The 14709-nt window shown below is 54.2% G+C and overlaps 1 pseudogene; it reads right to left on the bottom strand.

Moving 5' to 3' along the window:
• The window catches only part of LOC119846902, an 80770-nt pseudogene extending 67738 nt beyond the window's left edge, over positions 1 to 13032 (bottom strand).
• Between the last annotated feature and the right edge of the window lie 1677 nt (positions 13033 to 14709).

The raw sequence follows: 14709 nt of genomic DNA, 5'->3' as shown, positions 1-14709 counted from the left end.
GACGGGACCCAGCTGTGAACTCGCAGGGGAATTGCTGCTGCCGCTGGGCAGGTCAATATCTGCCCACCACCTTCCCCACCCCCGCGGTGCCCCCTCCCGGTGCCTTGTCTGGCAGCATCCCCTGCCCCTGCTGCCCAGGGAGCCAGCAAAGAAACGCGGCCATGACCAAAAAACCACATCCCCGCTCAGCCAGCCCCTACTGTGCTGGAAAGAGGGTCGCAGGGCACAGCTCCCTGGCCCAGGTCATACGGGAGCTCAGCCTGGGTGAGCTAATTGTCCCTTCCAGCCATACCTTCTTGAAAACCCCCTGCCCAGCTGGGGCTCACTATTGATGCTGATTTTTAAGGAGGCGGCGAAGGCTGCATCCATGGGAAGAGGTCAGGAGCTTCCGGGTCAGCCCTGCAGCCATTAGGGGCTGGGAGCCAGTGCCATGGTAAGGTAAATCCCTTGGGGTCAGCGACATGGCGTTCTCCACTTCCCAGGGCCAGTGCCCTGGGGGTGGGATGGGCTGTGGATGTGACTCTCTCACCCGAGTGTCACACCGGCCCCGGGTCAGCACAGAGCAGAGAGGGAACAGGACAGGGAGGAGTCGACCAGGAGACCCGTGCGCCCCACTCAGATCCCACACAGCCCCATCTGCCTTCCTGTGCCATTGCTACGGCCACTGCTCTGAGCAGCGCGCGGTCCAAAGGGTGGTGGCTGGATGCTGTGGAGGGGGAGGGGTAAATGCCATGGGTAGGTTGGGGACAGACAGACAGATACACTCACCAGGAGCTGAGCAGATCTGGCTGCTGGGCCGCAGCGCTGGGAACAGAAAAGTGATGTGTGTTCAGTGCTTGGCTAGAATCTCCCCTGCTGTGAGATGCCCTAAATGTCTGAGGGGGTCTCTGCTCCCCCCATGAGCCCAAATCCTGGTTCCTGCCCCATCTGTCCCACCAGGGCACCCCCACGAGGCTCTGCCAGGCACTGTGCAGAACCCTGACCCCTGGGTCCTCTCTGGGCCAGTGATGCCCATGGGGGTCGCCTGGAGTGTTCCAGTGTCCCCAGGGGACTAAGCATCTCTGTACATGGTCTGCTAACAGCCTGGCAGCGCCTACATTCATCTCCAGTTCCATTAACTCAGCTTTGCCCCTCACTTCCCCAGCAGAGCCTGCAGCAGGGAACATGCTACAGACAGAGAATCAGGCCCAAAGCAGAGCCCCCTGATCCCAACCCTGCCTCCCAAAACACAGATCTGGGGTGAGATCCAAGCTGTATGACTCAGTGCAGCAGAGACAGAACCAGACCCGAGGGCTGGACGCTGAGTCTGGGCAAACTCCAGAGAGAAAGGAGGCAGCAGTTTCTCCCCCTGCTGGGGATTAACCCCCTGGCGCCAGCTCCCCAGGGAAGTGGGGGAGTCACAGCCAGGCTGGAGACCCTTCTGGAAGATGCTTTAATCAAACACAAGTGACTGGGCTCAATGCAGGGGAGCTAGGGGAAGTTCTCTGCTCTGGGCTATCAGGGGGTCAGACTGGATGGTCGAATGGTCCCTCCTGGCCTTAAACTCTGTGAAGCTGTGACTGGAACCCCAGCCTGGACTGACTGCTAGCCCTGGCCCATCCTCAGCACCGAGCGCTGGCCCTATGCTGGTTTGGGACAGTCCCACTCCCTCGAACATCGCAACAGCGCAGCCCTCTCTGCCGCTAAAGGGGATTTGCCGAGTCCCTGGGCTGCTCTTGGTTCTGTGTCCTCCCAACCCCCTACAAATTAGCACAGGGGTCCCGGATACTCACCGGGCAGTAAGAGGCACAGAGATAGGATCATCGGGGTAGGGGGAACCGAGATGGATGGAAATGGCCCAGCGATGTCTGCTCCTGATGGGGACAGTATGGGATGATCTGCAGTTGCTCCCTGCTCTGATCTGCCTCTCTGTGCTCAGGGCAGAAGGATCCTCTCCCTGCTCAGAGTCTCTGCCAGTCCCTCAAGGCTGGGTTGTGAACCCAGATGCTGTTGCTGCTCTGAGACCCCCATCAGGGCCGTATGTTTGAGGCAGCAGGGATGCCACGGCCCCTCTCTGCTCTGTCCCATCCTGTCCTCATGTCTGATTATCATTGCTCCCCATTTCCTGTCCCGTACACCCCCTGGCCACAGCGTCTTTATTTAGCGCCAGAAGCTTGAGAATCAAACACGCATCAACTATGTCAATAAAAATCCTCTCCTAATTTAGTAACAGAGGACTCAGCCAAACCCACCCTGTTAAACACAGGTCTGTCCTGGCTCGATGGTTTAACAATAAGTCCTCCTAGCTCATCCAAAGATCTCAAAGTGCTATATGCAGGAGGGAAACAAACAGGGAAACTGAGGTACAGGAAGGTGGGGACATGAATGGCCCAAGGTCACCCTGCAGGGCAGAGCCAGGAACAGGAGTCAGATCTGATTTCTAGGCCAGTGCTCTGTCCACTAGGCCACACTGCCTCTCTTTGCACCAAGAGCCTGCGTGACAAAGGTGTTTAGGCACCTAGTGCTGCAGCCAGGTGCCTAGTGGGATTCACTAGAGCTCCTACACAAGCCAGGTGCCTGATTCCTGTTGGCAGCCAATGAGAGTTAGGTGCGTCACTCCCCTGAGCACTCCGTCAGTTGCACAAAGAGCCCATCTGTATTGCTGGGCTCCTGGTTCTGGCCTCAGGTGATGAAGGACCTGGAGCAGGTGAGAAAGGGCAGCTCCTTCTCTGTGCAGAGAGAGCCCCCAAGCTGCCTGTCCTCGTGTGTGAGCCGTGCCCTGCATGGGTGCTGGGAGGTCATTGACAGGATGGCGGCTGTGGCCGTGTGTCGCCTGAGGAGCCCTTACCTGTCACCTCGGGGCCACACGCTGCTGACTCCACGGAGGCGGCGCCATCCAGTCCCCAGGTGTTAGGGGAGCTGGACTCCACCCACCACCCACCGCTCCCTCGTGGCGGCGCTTGCGGCAGTCAGTCCTCCCCAGTACAGACCCCCTTGGCCACGGGCTCTGAGCTCTAGGGCTGACAATGTACGTCAGAGCTGATCCCACAGCCCAGGGCTCCAGTGACTTGAGGCTATTCACCCAAAGCTCCCACCTCCCACAAACCCTCCCCATCACATCCCTCCCCCCTCTAACGCTGGGAACAGGCTAAGCCTTGGGGAGCCTGGGCCCAGCTGATGCCAGACAAGTCCCAGTGAGAAACCAGCCCCAATTTCTAGCCATACAGGTGATTAACCCGGGGACAACGAACGCAGGTCGGGGGGATTCTCCATCCCTGATGGCATCAGAGTCAGGCTGGAGGCCTTCCTGGGAAAGGCTTTAGTTACACACAAGCTACTGGCTCAGTGCAGGGGGCTGGGGGAGTCTCTGGGCTGTCCAGGTTAGACTGGCTGAGCTAACGTCCCTTCTGGTCCTGGAAGCCAACACACAGGGGCTGTTTGTGTCCCAACGTGGGATGGGCCCAAAAACACAGAGCAAGTGTCAGAGACACAGGCTGGGAAATAAGCTGAGGGGGTTTCATTGATCTCATAGAGTGTCCCTCACCTGCTGGGCCTGGATCCTGGCTCCCTCCCCCGGCCCAACCCCCTGGGCAGCCAGGGCAGAATTAGACCCGTCTCCCCAGCCCTGCAGGGGATATTGATGGAACCAGATGCTGCAGGACTAGAGAGCAACTGGCTGCTGCTCAGTGACTCTCTGCACACACAGTCTGGCTGTTCAGTGCAGAGAGGGAACCACAGGAGGAGCGGACAGAGCCCTGAGCATCTGCAGAGTCCCTTGTGCAGATGCCTCGTACCCCGGCCAGCACTGAGCTCTCCTCAGTCTGACCACAAGCTTGCAGGCCAGCGGGGCAGGGGTGTATCACAGGCTGTGATGTGGGATTGAAGAACCTCTCACACTGTGATATTTCTGGTCCAGCCAGTGTCTCTGTGGCTCTTTCTCTCCATCTCTGAGGTTCTCCAGGGGAGCCTGGCTCTGAAGCCCAAGAGCCGGGGGTCTGAGCAGTGACAGAGTGCAGAAAAGTGAGTGAGTCCAACCAGACTCAGAACAAAAGCCCTTGAGCATCTCCTGTTGTGATGGCACCTGAAAAAGATAAAACCATGAGATGCTTTGTGGACTTTAGGAAAGTAAACCCATCCCCCAGCCAGACCCATACCCCACCCCCCGGACAGGGGACCTACTGGATCTGTTGTGGGTAGGGTTGGCAACATTGTATTTGAAAAATACAAGCCAGATCTCAGATGTCCCCAGTCTTGACTTGAAACTCTGGGGGCAAGTCCCTTTCTGCTCCCCCCACCCCACTTTCTAGGGTTTCTCTCTCTCCAGCTCCAGACGCTGCAGAGAGCCGAGGGACTCAGGTACTGGGGCCAGCAGCAGCTGTGACGCCAGTTCAAGTTCTGCATGGGCACCAGGAGCCAAGTTGGAGGCTGCAGATGCTGGTCTTTGCCTGCTGCTGGGCGGTGCACCCTGCTGGGGACATTGGTAGAGACTGTGCAAGTGGGGAGGCTACATCCCAGGAGTACTGACCCCCTGCCAGACAGGGCCCCTTCCTGACCCTGGCCCTTCAGCACAGCTCCAGGGCACACAGCCCCGTCCACTCGCCCTGCCAGACAGAGCATGTGTAGGGAAAGTGGACGGAGCCATGCTCAAGGGATGGAGTCAGCAGGGGGCCAGTAATCACAGGTGCGTCTTTCCACTCCCCTCCTGACCCTGGCCCTTGAGTGTGGCCCTGTCTGCTTTCTCTGCACAGAACTGAAAGGCCAGGGTCGGGAGGGGAGTGGAAAGATACACCCGTGAGTACTCGGAAAAAGAAAAGGAGTACTTGTGGCACCTTAGAGACTAACAAATTTATTTGAGCATAAGCTTTCATGAGCTACAGCTCACTCCATCGGAGGTTTCAAAACACACCTTGAGTTAAACTGGGGCAGGACTGTGTAGCGTAGGCCTTAGGCTGGTGCAGCAGGGCTAGCAAAACAATGGGGTGGGGTCAGTAACTCCACAGTGACCCCTCTGACTAGTTACAGAACAGCATTGATTGCTAGGGAGTCCCATCCAGCCCTCCCCAGCTGGAGGAATGGGGGTAACAAGGGGGCATGGCAGAGGGCAAAAGAGATGAAAGAGGGGGAGTCTCAGGGCTCTTCCGGGCTGTGATTTCCGGGAGAATCCCAGTCACTGTGCTGGCATGTTGTGTCCATTCTCTGCACCTGTCATCTGTGTTTCCCTGCGTGTGTGCACAGTGCCCAGCAGAATGTGTCAGCACCACTTAGCACCATCACAATGCAAATCAATATTGTTACTAAGTATTCAAAAGTTCACAGTGGAATAAATTAGACATGTGGACTTAAAAATGGTGCTGCTGCATTTATTAGCACAGCTCAAGAGAGCGAATGTCACAGATTCATAGAGTTTCAGGCCAGAAGGGACCATTAGATCACTAGTCTGACCTGCTGAGTATCACAGGCCAGACAATCTCACCCAGTTCTCCCTGCCCTGAGCCCAATAACTTGTGTTTAGCTACAGCAGCTTCCAGAAAGGTGCACAGTCTGGATCTGATGACATCAAGAGATGGAGAATTCACCACTGCCCTGGGGGAGTTTGTGCCTGTGGTTAAACACCCTCCCTATGTCCTGTGCATTTGACAGTCACAGGGATGGAATCATTTCACAGAGCGTCATTGACCTTGCAGTGTCATTTCCTTTAAGGAGAATAGAGTCACTGTGCAATTGCCCAAGGCTCGGGGGACAGAATCTGACCCAGAATTGTCACTGCAAACCCATCTCCCTGCTGGGAATCTCATAAGCACTGACCATTGGGTTTCCACTGCAAAATACCCATTTGCCAACCTGTTCTCATTAAGGCTGCGAGTCTGTCACAGAGGTCACAGAAGTCACAGATTCTGGGACTTTCTGGGACCTCCATGACTTCTGCAGCAGTGGTGCAGTTGATCCCAGGGCTGCCCAGCAGCTGGGGCAGCCCCAGGCCAGCCACACCAGCCGCTGCTTGGGCAGCCCCAGCCCCAGGCAGCTTACCTCAGGGGACGCCGGAGCAGCAGCAGTCCCTGGCCCTGCCCCAAAACAGCCGCGGGGCCCCGGGCTGGCCCCCTACCCCTGGAGCAGATGCCACAGTGTGACCCAGGCCACCCTCTGCCCCAGGAGCAGCCACCCCCCTCTCCCTAGAGCAGCCAATGCAGTGAAGCCTGGGCACCCCTGTCCCTGGGGCAGCTGCTTCCCTCCCGCCCGGAGCAGATGCCCCGGGCCGCCCCTGCCTCCAGAATAGCTGCTCTCTAGAGCAGATGCCGGGGCACGGCCCCGGGCCGCCCCCTCCCCGCCCCGAGCAGCAAACACGGTGTGCCCCCTGCCAGCAGCAGCAGCGGGGCCCAGGCCACCCCCCCCAAAGCAGCAGCAGCACCCCTGAGACCCCCGGAGCACCTAAGGTTCAGGGGTGTTTATAGTACAAGCCATGGATAGTTCACAGGCTGTGAATTTTTGTTTATTGCCCGTGATCTGTCCATGACTTTTACTAAGAATACCTATGACTAAAACGTAGCCTGAGGGCTTGTCTACACTGGCAATTTACAGCACTGCAACTTTCTCGCTCAGGGGTGTGAAAAAACACACCCCTGAGCACAGCCAGTTTCAGCGCTGTAAAGCACCAGTGTAAACAGTGCTCCAGCGCTGAGAGCCACGCCTCTCATGGAAGTGGATTTTTTAGAGTGCTGGAAGAGCTCTCTCCCAGCACTCTGCCGTGACTACACAAGCCATGTTAAAAGGCTGCCACAGCTGCGCTTTTGCATTGCCAGCGTAGACTAGCCCTTAGTTATCATCAGTGGGTGTGAGAACATGGGGGAGGTGAGGAACCACTAAGCAGAGACCTCCTGTCTCCATCCCTTTCATTGCACTGAGCCCACAGATAACACCAAGCAGTCAGAGAGCTCATCCATCTCAGCAGACAGAGCAAGAATTAGAGCTGGAGACTTACCATGAATCATTAGAGCCTTCTCGTCAGAGCGTTTCTTCTGAGAGGCCTTTCGCTTCACTGTAAGACAGAATCAGACATTGCAGTGAGACAGGGAAGGAAGGGGAAACACTGAGCAATTCACTACTAAAGGTGGGGCCAGGAACCCAGGTGTGATTGTTTGGTTCCTAAAACCAAGACTAGGTAAATATCTGAACAATAACACTCCTATGCCCCAGCCCAGTGCCCTCTAGGGCTGGGCTCTAAACATGCAAATAACACATTCTGATTACCTGCGTATTCACAATATGCACAAGCTCCAGCAACAATGAGAACCAGAGTGAACAATACCCAGAATGCAGCCAGCCAGGGAGAAACCTGGGGGAAGATGTCACCTGGCAAACTGAGAGTGCAGAGTGCGAGGAGCACGGTCCCATCCTGGAGCTGGAGAATGGGGTTTGTTCCAGCGAGAGCGGATCTTATAGAAAGAGACGCCCAGTTTGGGTTGAAAGATTCAAAATGATGGAGAAACCACCACGTCCCTAGGTCAGTTGTTCCAATGGTTAATTCCCCTCACTGTTAAAATCTACACCTTATTTCTAATCTGAATTTGTCTAGCTTCAACTTCCAGCCATCAGATCTTGTTCTACCTTTGTCTGCTAGATCAGCATTTCTCAAACTGGGGTCTGCAGACTCCTGGGGGTCTATGAGGAAACTCCTGGGGGTTCATAAGCCCCATTAATCAACTCTTCCCTTTCCCTCCCTCAACTACTCCCCCTCCCTCCTGGGGCCCATTGGTTGGGGCTAAGGCAGGCTCCCTACCTGCCCTGGTTCTGTGTGGCACCTGGAAGTGGCCGCCAGGTCCCTGTGGCCCCTAAGCGCATGGGCGGCCAGGGAGGCTCCACATGCTGTCCCCGCCCGAGTGCTGGCTCTGCAGCTCCCATTGGCCAGGAACTGCGACCAATGGGAGCTGTGGGGGTGGCACCTGGGAGCGCAAGGGCAGCGCATAGAGCCTTACTGGCCGCCCATGCGCCTAGGAGCCAGAGGGACCTGGCAGCCACTTCCAGGAGCTGCTGTAAGCACTGCCAGTACCCCACACCCGAACCCCCTCCTGCACTCCAACTCCGACCCTGCCCCAGCCCAGAGCCTCCTACTGTACCCAAACTCATTCCCAGAGCCCGCACCTCCTTGCACTCCAACCCCCTGACCCAGCCCAGAGCCCCCTCCTGAACCCCAAACTCCTCAACCTTGGCCCCACCCCAGCCAGAGCCCTCACTTTTCCCAACACCCCAATTCCCAGTCCAGAGTCCCCTCCCCCACCCAAACTCCCTCCCAGAGCCCGTACACCACCCCCTCCAACACCCCAACCCCCTTCCCCAGCCCGAAGCAACCTCCTGCACCCCAAGCCCCTCATCCACAGTCCCATCGCAGAGCCTGCACCCACAGCCGGAGCCCTTACACCCCTCCCGCACCCGAAACTCCTGCCCCAGCCAGGTGAAAAAGAGAAGGTGGTGGAGAGCGAGTGACAGACAGAGGGGAGATGGAGCGAGTGGACAGGGCCTTGGAGAAGGGGCAGGACCGGGGCAGGGCCTTGGTGAAGGGGTGGGGAAGGGGGTCCCTGAAAAATTGTAAATAAAAATATGGGTCCTTGGGTTGCTAAAATTTGAGAACCACTGTGCTAGATTAAAGACCTATCTACTGTCAGAAATCTCCTCCCTGTGTAGGCACTTACAGACCATGATCAAGTCATCTGTTAACCTTCTCTTGGATAAGCTCTATAACTTGACTCCTACATTTCTGACTGTCAGGCAGGTTTTCCAAACCTGTAATCATTCTTGTAGCTATTTCCTGAGCATTTTCCTATATGTCAACACACAGTTTAAAAGTGTGGACACCAGAACTAGACACAGTATCCAGCAGTGGTCTGGCTAACATCAGGCACAGAGATGATGTCGCCTCCTTCCTCCTGCTAGATATTCTCATTTATACATACAAAGGTTGCATTCACCGTCTTAGCTCCAGCATCACTCTGGGAGCTCACATTCAGTTGGTTTCCATCATGACCTTTAAGTCCCTTTCAGAGTCACTGCTTTCCAGGACACACTCTCCCATCCTATAAGTGGGACCTACACTTTTTTGTTCCCAGATGTGTGACCTTGTATTTGGTCATGTTTAAATACATATTGTTAGAGCAAACCCACCTTACCAAGTGATCCAGGTCAGTCTGCTGTACTGACTTGTCCCCATCATTTTTTACTGCTCCACCAAGTTTTGGGTCATCTGCAAATTTTACCAGCAGTGATTTTATATTTCATTCCAGCTCATTGATAAAACTATTGAATTACATTGGCCCAGAACAGATCCCTGTGGGACTCCACTAGAAATGTCCCCATTGGAGGATGATTCCCCATTACAATTACTTTGAGATCTATCAGTTAGATTAGTTTTTAATCCACTTAATGTGAGTTACATTAATTTAGTAAAGCCCCAGTTTTTGTTATCAGAAGTTCATGCAAAACTAAGTCAAACCCCTTACAGAGTCTGAGACCTGGTCTACACTACAAAGTTAGGCTGGCTTAATTATGTTGCTCTGAAAACTGTAAAAAATTTTACTCCCTGTGCAATGTATTTAAGCTGACATAAACTCTGGTATTGACACCACTAGGTCGATGGAAGCTTCCATCAACCAAGCTACCACCTCTCAGAGAGGTGGATTTATTACAGCCACAGAAGGACCCCTTCTCCCACTGTAGTAAGTGTTTACACTACTGCACTGCAGCTGTAGCATTGCTAGTGTAGACACACCCTGAGTCTATGTCAGCACAGTTGCCTTTATCAACCAGACATGTCATCTCCTCCAAGAATGATATCGAGTTCATTTCACAAGACTCAGCCCAGCTCCTGACAGGCAGTTTCTCCAGATCACAGAAACCTCTGTCACTAATGGCCCTACAGGTTAGAAGGACATTTCCTGTCCAGGACCAGAAACAGGCTCTAGCCGAGTGCAATTCTCAAGTGGCCCAGCCACCCCATTCACATGGTGACCCTTGTGCATGGGGGGACTTACCTGACAGGTGAATGGCTGATTATCGCTCGGTCTCCAGCAAGCCATTCTGCACTGTGCAGCTGATGTCTCCATGGTCTTCTCCTTCTGTGACAGTGACGTGACTCACAACACTCTACGGGTTCTCCCTGTCCTGAGTCACATTGGTCACAATCTCCATTGCCACGTTCTGCCAGTTCTTTCCAACCCACCAGAGTTCGGGTTTGGGGAACCAGCCTGTGGCTCTACAGGCCAGCCCGATCCCCTGACCCCAGGGGCCCAGCATGTCAATGAACACAGGAGCCACAGCTGCACAGAGAAACAGAGAGTGTGTGTGTCAGGAAATTGTGTCTTTGATAGCATTATGTGATTCTCCAGCTACCTCTGGATATAGGGGGCTGTGACTGGAAAGCTTCATTCCCTTATGTGCAAAGCCTCCCTGGGACCCCTCATCTTGACAACTGGGAAAATTAAATATCATCTTGCATTTCCAGAGAGTACTGTGCCCTGCAGGCTCACAGAGTAAGGCTTAAATTGCTACACAGAGATTGCTGTACTTGCTCATGACTTGCAGCCACTTCTTGGGTGGAGCCCAGTTGCTTTCAGGATCACTGCACTTTGGTAGAGAGCAGGAGATGAGGGATGATGACCCTACTTACATCTCTGCTCCCACTGCTCCTGTTCCACCCTCCTAAATACTGCCCCCCTCTGGTGTCCTTTTCCTGCAGTGGTAATGGTGCTCCAGGCCAAGCCTCATGCTTGGAAATTTCCCTCTCACTGTGTGCACACAACCACCCTCCCCTCATTTAAATCTCTCAAAAGCACACATCTCCTGCAGAGCCTTTGAATGAGGACCCACCGAAGATGGGAGATGATTTCAAACAACCTCAATGCTCTGCATTATCACAGGCAGGCCCTTCACCTGGCGCTTGATGTTGCTGAACTGTATTGTCTGGGGCTAGGTTACTCAGTGAGCTCAATGGCCAGAGACTGTCCCTTCCACTGCTCTTCTGCAGCACTGAATGCATGATCGGTGTCCAGGGAATAACAAACAATATCCCAGCCCTTGGAAACTGCAGGGGGAGTTTCAAGGAGGCCAAATATAATTGTCACCTGAGCTGGGATCTGGGCAGAACATGAGGGTAAAGGTCCCACTCCCTCAAACATCACCGCAATGAGCATGAGAGCTGAGGACTGTAGCTTTACATCTCATTGAAAAGAGTTTGTTTAATGCAGCACTGACCCATCTAACACCCCTGTGGGGTCAGCACTGAGTGCCAGGGGAGAGTGCCTATTGAGTCCTGCACACCAATCTCTGCAGCGCACAACCCTACTGCCATGCTGGGCTCTGTCTGGGGGCAGCCCCAGTGTCAGAGGAGGCTCTGGCTGCCCAGAAACACAGTGCCCCTTAGTGCCGTGTCTCACCTACAACTCGTAACTCAGTGGTGGCTTTGCGGCTCCACTCTGGGTTCCTCACAAAGCACTGGTATTTCCGGTCATCCACCACTTGGAGCCATTTCAGCTTCAGGGAGATATTCCTGCTGCTGAACTCCTGCGAGAACAGCTCTGTCCGGGTCTGGTAACTCTCCCCGGGCAGGTCCTGGGAACCCTCATCTGAGTACTCATGAACCAGGATAAATCCTGATCCAATTTTCCTCCACCGCACATCCATGCTGGGCAGCTGGGCCAGGGGTGAGAACTGGCAGGGTAACACCAGATCCCAGCCAACTACCCCCAAAACAGAGGGTGGGGAGCCAGCCAGGGAAAACTTCTCTGGAACAGAAAACCCCAGAAGCAGAGTGAGTGAAAGGAAAGAGGAGAGGGCGACACTGAGCCAGGGCCCTCCTGTTACAGACACATAGTGAGCGAGAGGAGAGGGTGTCACAAAGCTAAAGAAAATTCCCTCAGGTGTGCATAGCTCATAGCAGAAGGTTCCTGAGGCTGAGTCGTGTAGCTTAACTGAGTTACTCTCAGTGTGGATGCAGGGCAGTGCAGCCACACTACAGCTGGCACAAGCTAGTCCTCGAATGCTGTCCTACAATCCCCTGGAATCTTCTCCAAAGGTGCCTGTCTTGCCACCTACCTACACTCTATTGCCAAGGAATAGCCCCACCTGGAAGCCACCTGCCAGTTCATAGCGCCCTACACAGCCCCATGGCACCCAGTTACGAGCTCTTTCCACTGCAAGTAACTTCTTTGATGAACCAGTTTCAAATCCATGGAGACTCACAATGGCTGCTGAGAGGCCATCTCAGATGGCTTCTGCCTGGCGTGAGAGTATTGGGTCTTTGATGGACCTTTGGGCTGATGCACATCCCTTCCCTGGATTCAATGCCCAAAACAGAAACTGGCTCAGATGGGGAGTCACAGTTCTGGGATCAGTGTCTGGAGGAAGTTAAGCGTTTGAAGATGAATTATGTCTGCACAATAGCTGTGTCTGAAAGATCTCCAGGATCATCTGTCCCACCATGAGTTTTGGTTTTTAAATCTGATTCTTGAGTCCTGACTCATAGTATCTGAAGGTTCGGGGTTGGCAACGCTGCAGTTCCCATTCATCCTAACAGAAACTGCAACACCCCCCTCCCCCCATCCCTCAGGCAGTTGTAAAGATCTCAGCCTTGCAGGCCATGAGAATCCAGGTCCCCAGTGGGGCAGATCTAGCAGCATGGTGCCTTTGAGTCCCATGGCATTCAGAAAGGGATCAGTGTTGGGGTGCTCTGGGAGCCTTTTTCAGGGGCAGCAGGAGCCAAGCGACTTGCTGTAAGATCCAACAGTCCTGCCACCCAGAGCTAGGACATGCCCTGGTCACCACAATGTCATCCCTTCCCCACAGGCTACTGGGCCTCACATTTTTACTCTGCAGGATTGAGGACATCTGGATGGGGGAGGGAGTCATTGGGCCTGAGAGCTCCCTATCTCAGCCCTGCAGGGGGCAGTGTACATGGAGAACAGGGAGGGAAATAATTGGTATTCAAATGTTTTTACCAGAGAGAGAACATGGTGCCAGGAGGAGGATCCCCAGGCTGCACACACAAAGCCGCCACTGCATCTCCATGGGGACACCTGTAACGAGAGAGCAGGGATGGTTAATACCTCCCCAGACTTTGTGAGGGGGCCAGCAGTGCAGGAAACATGCCCCATCCATCGTCTGACCTGACCCACTCTTCTCCCAGGCAGGGAATCTCCCCAGGGACAGGAGAGGATTTCACCTCACCCAGGCTGCTCTGCTTCCTGTCCAGGCATGGGACTAGCAATTTTCACCACTGGGACGTGCTGTTTATCCAACCCCATTTCAACAAGGACAAGTGCAGAGTCCTGAACTTAGGACGGAAAAATCCCATGCACTGCTACAGACTAGGGACCGAGTGGCTAGGCAACAGTTCTGCAGAAAAGGACCTAGGGGTTACAGTGGTCGAGAAGCTGAATATGAGTCAACAGTGTGCCCTTGTTGCCAAGAAGGCTAACGGCATTTTGGGCTGTATAAGTAGGGGCATTGCCAGCAGATCGAAGGATGTGATCATTCCCCTCTATTCGACATTAGTGAGGTTTCATCTGGAGTACTGTGTCCAGTTTTGGGCTACACACTACAAGAAGTATGTGGAAAAATTGGAAAGAGTCCAGCGGAGGGCAACAAAAATGATTAGGGGACTGGAGCACATGACTTATGAGGAGAGGCTGAGGGAACTGGGATAGTTTAGTCTGCAGAAGAGAAGAACGAGGGGGGATTTAATAGCTGCTTTCAACTGTCTGAAAGGGGGTTCCAAAGAGGATGGATCTAGACTGTTCTCAGTAGTAGCAGATGACAGAACAAGGAGTAATGGTCTCAAGTTGCAGTGGGGGAGGTTTCGGTTGGATGTTAGGAAAAACTTTTTCACTGGGAGGGTGGTGAAGCACTGGAATACGTTACGTAGGGAGGTGGTGGAATCTCCTTCCTTTGAAGTTTTTAAGGTCAGGCTTGACAAAGCCCTGGCTGTGATGATTTAGTTGGGGATTGGTCCTGCTTTGAGCAGGGGGTTGGACTAGATGACCTCCTGAGGTCCCTTCCAACCCTGGTATTCTATGATTCTATGATTTCCTTCCCTTGTGGGTTCTCTGACCATCCATTGGTGCAAGTGCCCCCGATACCAGTGCAGGGTGAGCTGCTGCTGAGCAGGGCCATTTCCATGGTAACCCCAGTGGTACCCACACCGCTGTCTCCCTGGCAGAAGGGGCCTGGCTCTGTGCCTGTCTCCATCTTGAATAACACTGCGGATGAGTGACCCAGGGCTCTCCACAGCTAACTGCATGAGGCTCTACAGCGTGAGTTAAAGAGCCAGGCTTTGCAGCTGGGGCTGTGACAGACAGAAGGGACCCGTCTCACACCCTGTGGGCCAGTGGGTGACATCTGGGCACCTTTCTACAGGGTCAGCTTGGCCAAGTCACCCATCTCCTTGCTGCCAAGTGACAGGAACGGGGTTGACAGGGGCTGTCAAAGACACCAGGGGACGCTGTGAGATCTCTGCTCACCCACACCAACATCAGTGGGAGACCATCACATCAGGAGATGTTATAGCAAGATACACTGTAGGGATCAGGAGGGGCCGTCTGAACTCTGCTCAGAGCCTCAGACATTCTCCCCCAAATCTCTGGCCTGTGTACACAGGGTCAAACTGGATGGACGCGGGGAGCTCTTCTGGCTTTAACATCTGTGAATCTATTTCTGTTTCACTTCCAGCTCCCTCCAAGCCCATCCATC

Source organism: Dermochelys coriacea, chromosome 23 (assembly GCF_009764565.3).
Source record: "Dermochelys coriacea isolate rDerCor1 chromosome 23, rDerCor1.pri.v4, whole genome shotgun sequence".
NCBI lineage: Eukaryota > Metazoa > Chordata > Testudines > Dermochelyidae > Dermochelys > Dermochelys coriacea.
This window is presented reverse-complemented; position numbering and strand designations above follow the sequence as displayed.